This window comes from Falco biarmicus, chromosome 16, assembly GCF_023638135.1.
Source record: "Falco biarmicus isolate bFalBia1 chromosome 16, bFalBia1.pri, whole genome shotgun sequence".
Classification (NCBI taxonomy): domain Eukaryota; kingdom Metazoa; phylum Chordata; class Aves; order Falconiformes; family Falconidae; genus Falco; species Falco biarmicus.
In genome coordinates this window covers 9,750,208-9,756,226 of record NC_079303.1, presented here as the reverse complement: position 1 = coordinate 9,756,226, position 6,019 = coordinate 9,750,208, and positions in this window count along the sequence as shown.

Sequence of the window (6,019 nt, the reverse complement as noted above, 5' to 3'; positions counted from 1 at the left end):
TGTGCAAGTAGGAAACTAATAGAAGACACTATTTACCCCGTTTCTTAACCTATCTGTTATTTTCCATTTCATAGACATTTTGTCATCGCTTTTTAGGCTTTCTAGCAGTGAAACACCTAGCTACCTATGGCAAGGTTGACCAGGAAGAAAGTTGTTTGACAGTGTTTGTGTTTCCATTGCTTTTTTTTTTAAAATTAGTTATTCCCTTATTGAACTTACTTCAAGTATGCCTTTCTTTGCCACCTCCACATAACTAAAATTTTATGATCGACTATCAGCAATGAATTCAACTCTCTGTAAGAGTCAGAGTAACTGGAGGAGAAAAAGCAATCATAAACACTGTATTAAAAAAGATCTTGAAAAGAGTTTACTGAATTTCCTAAAGAATGTGCAGTGCCTTGAAGCCTTTTTGTTCTTGGCTGTGCTGCCCAATAAATGTAGGGTGAATGTGTTCAAGTGGAAAAAAGTTATACATACAATAAAGAGGAAATATACAGGACTATTGCATTCCGGGGGTGATTGAGTCTTATAGCTAACTTTCAGTAATACAAAAGGATAAGTGTTCAGAAGACATTTGAGAAGGAAATTACCCTTTCTAGCCTTGTTTTTACCAGATCTGTAGCACAACTAATTCAACCTTAAAGGCAGTATTATAAAGGCATGCACATACAAGAAAGCGCTGTCATTTTAAAAGCTTTGGTTGCTGGTTTAAGGGGGGAAAAAAACGAAACTGTGTATTTGGGATGTTCATTTAGGTTTTAAGGATATGTTGCACTTCTGTTGTGTACGTACATTGTACATGTGCATGGGTTCACAGAGTAGCTTATTGCCTGAAACTTCATCTTTGAAGTCATGCTTCAGTACTAGAAATGTTAAAATGCAGTTTATTGCTGCAGGTTTTTTGTAGATTCATTTCCCAATTGGCTCTTTATTCATTTTCCCTGTCATTCAGGAATCCAGCACTGATAGAGAACAGGATCTGTTGTACAAGAATCAGTTACTACAAGATGAGATTGCTGTGCTAAGGCTAGAACTCACTCAAGTAAGACTTAGGCACCAGGAGGAACAAGGAAAATATTTAAAGGAAAATGAGACCTTGAAAGAAAAAAATGAAGCTCTCAAAAAGGAACTTAAACTGAACAAGGAAGCATTAAGACAAATGTTTTTTCAGTTCAACGCGGAGCTGGACTTAGTAAAGACAGAATCTGCAGTGCTGACTTCCAAACTTGAGCAGACGAACAAAAGCAAAGACAGACTAGAGACAGAAATTGAATCATTTCGTTCCTCCCTGAACGCTGCAGTTCAAGAACTTGAACTTCATTTGTCATCAAAAAGCAATGCTGAACGAAGATTTCCCAGAGAACGTGATGAATGCCTTTGCTTGCAAGTCGAGCTCCATCGTGACCTCTCTGACGTGCAAGAAACCAACAAGAGCTTGTCTCTGCAGCTGTGTAAAGCTAAAAGCAAAGCTAACAGGCTAGAAAATGAGCTTCACCAGTTGAAGCAAATGCTCAGAGAAAAAGCTTTGCTTTTAGAAATGACAAAAAAGAATTAAGTCAAGGCCAGTGTCGGGCACAGGAATGTGATCATGCTCGACAACTTGAGAAAGATCCAGTAAGCGAACCTGTAATAAAACAGGAGTCCTTGCAGGAGCGATTGGCCCAGCTCCAGAGTGAAAACCTTTTTACTCCATCAGCAATGGGAAGAGATGCAGAACAAGGGGATCATGAAAGAAAAAATAGTGGATTATGGGCAGGACTGTTTTAATGACATTTTCAACAAACTTAGAGCTGATACAGAAAAGCAAGTTTATCTAATAGAAGAGTGAAACAAGGATTTAAATGCCAAGTGTACTGATTTAAGGGAACAAGTCTTTAAATATGAGACTGACGTAGTAGAAAGACAGGTAAAGTATATGCGTAGAAAGAACAATTTAAAGTTTGTCCGTTCTTGAAATCAGTTTGTTCCTACAATGTATCCGGTGCAAGTTACATGCATGGGACCAAAGAATACTGATTTGTTCTGGTTTGTTATGTTTCCCTCGGAATTGCGGAAAGTTTTGGCAGCGGGGATATTAGTCCTCAGATCTAAGCAGAGAACAGAAAAAAGGTATCCAAGTCTAAGCTTTGATCAAGAAAGGTGATTCTTCTCTAGAACTTTTTTCCATCTATTTTCCTTAGTCCATGTTATGCCCTATAGAATAGTCTTAAGTATTGGATGGTTTTGATGTAAGTATTGCACTGATGACATGAATGAGAGTGGTATAAAAGGAGGAACCATCCAATACACGAGGGCTGAGAAATGAAGATACAGAGAAGTGAAGTGGTTGGGGATAGATTTATATGAAGCTTCTATAGAGGGGAAAAAATAGGTTCTCTGTAAGCTGCTATCAAGACTGAAGAGTATTAGTAATGTCCAGCTGTTGATTTCTGTATGTGTTTTGAGAGTTCTGAGGGGCCTGCCTGTTCCTCAAAGTTCATGTCAGACGGTGACCTTAAGCTTTCTCTTTTATGATGTGTAGCCACACTCCAGCAGTACTGTCAATCATTGTGAACTGTGACTTGCTTTGTATTCTTACTACCAAAATAATGGGTTTCTTTTGAAGATCATGTGAGAGAGTGTGTGTGTGTATATGTATATAGCTATATATATATATGAGCTATCCAGATTTTTGTAAACCTAATCTATCAGTATTTCTAAAACGAGCTAAGAAGACTACAAGAGGATGTGATTCAACATACCCTTAAAGTGTATCTCAAAGGAGCTTTCAGATATTTGTATTCATTTAATTGTATTTGTATAGTGAAGAAACAGAACAAAGAACGATCTAACACAAAGTCCTGCCTTCAGTCACCAGAGTAGTATTTGCAGTCAAACTGTGGCTCTTGGATCACAACAGATTTCTTTGGGTTTCGTTAGGAAAAAATACCCGATTGCAGTGTGTTCCTGTGTATTGTTCAAGGAAGAACAATACCTGAGCCTTTTTTATGTGTTAGGAAACAGAAATCCTCATGAACAGCTGCTGATAGTCAAAGGTGCTCAGCTGAGAAAGATGATGAGAGGTCATCATCTGTGCAGATGCCTGCTGGTGGCAGGCAAAATTTCATACTTTTGGGTTCAATCTAGACAGGTCTAATTGTATAACAAAATAAGTTAAAGGCGTATTTCATGTTCTTAGAACTTTCTTCATGCTAATTTAACTGTTTCGTTAGGGCATGTTTGGACAACTGCAGCAGGAGCAGTGCCCTCGATTAAAAAAAAAAAGCCCAGAACTGCTTTGTGCAAGGAAGTATGTAAACTCTGCCTATCAGCATTGCTGCTTTGAGCAACTGAATTGTTCTTCAGTTATCCGACAAGCCGACACGCTGCCCATCAAATGAGAACCAGAACGTATGCCATTTGCAAGATGGGGCAGCCATAAGCTTTCAACCACTTTCCAGCAAGATCAATTCAAGCAAGGTGGTGTATTCATGGATCTTCTCCTCTGCAGAGCCATGAAGAAAACATGAACCGCACTCCCCAAAGGCAAAGGAGCAAACTGAGGGAGAGCAGCTCACTGGCGCCTTTCAGAGCTTCAACAGTCTGGAGAAACGGGAAAAACACCCATGCAAAGATAAACAGCAGCCAAGAAGCACTTTTATAAAATTTATATTGGGGCCTGTTCCAGATCTCAGAATGACTTTATTGCTTTGCATGACTATTAGACCAAGGCCTAAAGTGGAGTGATAGCTTCTGCTTGCCGGGGCATGGTAAGATCACTCAAACGAGTGACCTGAGGTTAAAAAAGTGCTCCATTTCAGTGACACTCCCCAAGCTGCTTTCACCACCAAACAAAAAAAGATTTGCTTTCTCCAGTATGGTGGGAATGATGCCATAAAGTCGGTCAGGGAGAAAAACCCTCTAAGCCTTGCTTGCAAGTTTCAGAAGGCCGGCATTCTTTATGGCAGTGCTGGGAGCACGGGGGAATGTTTCCTCTGAGCGTGCTCACCCAGTTCCTCGAGCGTACGCACTATGGACAGCAGAGCACTTGCACACTCATAGCGCATTACACATGCATTTTCAGTCAGGCACGGGATGGGTTACAAGTTGCTTGCTTTAATGCAAACGAGCACACACCCTCAGACAGCACTGCTGAGGTTTTTTACTAGCTCCCCGTGCTCCCCAAGCGGGGCCTTGCCCTCTCTCGGGGGGTATCTGAGTCAGAGGTCACGATCTCCCCCCCCAACAATTACCTTTGTCCGAATTCCAACCAACATTCTGCGGATCGCAGCACTCTTATCGGCTTGTCTCCTCCTGCGACCACAACGTCCTCACCCGGAGGCTCTTTTTTCCCCCACCCATTCTTTGTTCCCCATCCTTCCCAAGGCTGACTCCCTGCATGAGAGGTCCCTTAATTCGTCACTTCTAACAGCTTTAGAGAGTCAGCTTGGCCTAACCTTTGTGCGCAGGTGTGTTTAACGTAGAGCTACACAGCAAATCAGAGCGTGGTAACTGGGGAGCTCAGACATCTTGTCCCTTTGCCGAGCCAGCAGCCTTCCCTTAACAGAATCCCTGGACATAAATGTATATACGGTGGAATCTATACAGTGGCATCAAACGTCCCGCCAGACACCACATCCGTCCCTAAAATCCTTCCCCCCAAACAACCCTGAAAGACTTCCCTTGACCCCCTCCTCCACCCCAGGCTGTTCCTGAAATCATCCCCCACCTCCACCTCCCCGCCCTGGCCCTAAAACATTTCCCCCAGACCCTGGTCCAGCCCTAAAGTCCCTCCCCCAACCTCCGTCCAGCCCTAAAGTCCTTCCCCCAACCCCCTGGTCCTTCCCTAAAGGCCTCCATCAAACCATCCCTAAAACCCTTCCCCCAGACTCCCCACTCTGTTCTCTAAATAACACACACCCCCCCACCCTACCCCACCCCCGATTTATCAATACACACCCCCCCACCTGCCTCCACCTCCCCCACCCCCCATACACCCACTCCCACAAACACACATCCTTGCCCCACCCCCCACCCCCACACACCCTGGTCCATCCCCACCCGTCCCTCCCTAAACCCCTTCCCCCGCCCCCTCCCCTACTCCCGTCCCTCTGTCCCTGGCATGGCCCAACTGCCCAGCACCACCAGACCACTCTGGCCCAAACACCGCAAGGCAATGGTTCCCACCTGACAATAGCCAGTCGAGGAACATTTTTTTTTTTCCTAAATAAAGACATTTTTGCTTCATATGCTGCCCACTACACCAAATTATGTCTTGCTGACTGACTGGATACCCAGCAAAGATGAACTCCACATCAAATCGATCAAACATATCAATCATTGAAACATATCCAAGGCAGTTTCTTGTATTATAATACAGGAAAATAGCATGCAATATGATAAAAGGAAACAGCAGTAGCTATTGTGAGCGATATGATAAAAGAGCAATAGGAGCGAAGCACCAAATTGTCACTGCAAAGCCTTAACGAGACTAAGGAAAGGAGACATCGCCAATTCCAACCCCAACATCACACAGGACCACCCTTTATCTGGGAGCGCCCTTGCAGCCGGCACCAGCAGTCTCTCGGGACCTGGGAAATTCCCCTGGAGAAGGTGCCAGAAAGGAATCCTCTTGCTGCTTCTCAACCTGCCCTGGCAGACATATGACGCACATCATAAAAGTTCTGCTCCCTGCTTTCTGTGGTGAAAAATTGGCACAGCACATTTACACCCATACAGAACCAAAAAACATGGCTTGGGAAAGCGCAGCACTGTTCCCCTGGAGAGGGTTCCAGGCAGGAATTCTCTTGCTGCTTCTCACCCTGCCCTGGCAGCCATGTCAGGCACAGCACAAAAGTGCTGCTCCCTGCTCTCTGGGGTGAGAAAATTGACACAGCACATTTGCAATAATACACAGATTTGGACACCCGGTCATTCTATTCATAATAGATCTAGGGGGATCTAGGTGGAATAGACCTTTCCATTTTCTTTCTTCAACGATTTCCTGACTTGATGGCCTCCTTCCCTCCTTCAGGTGCCC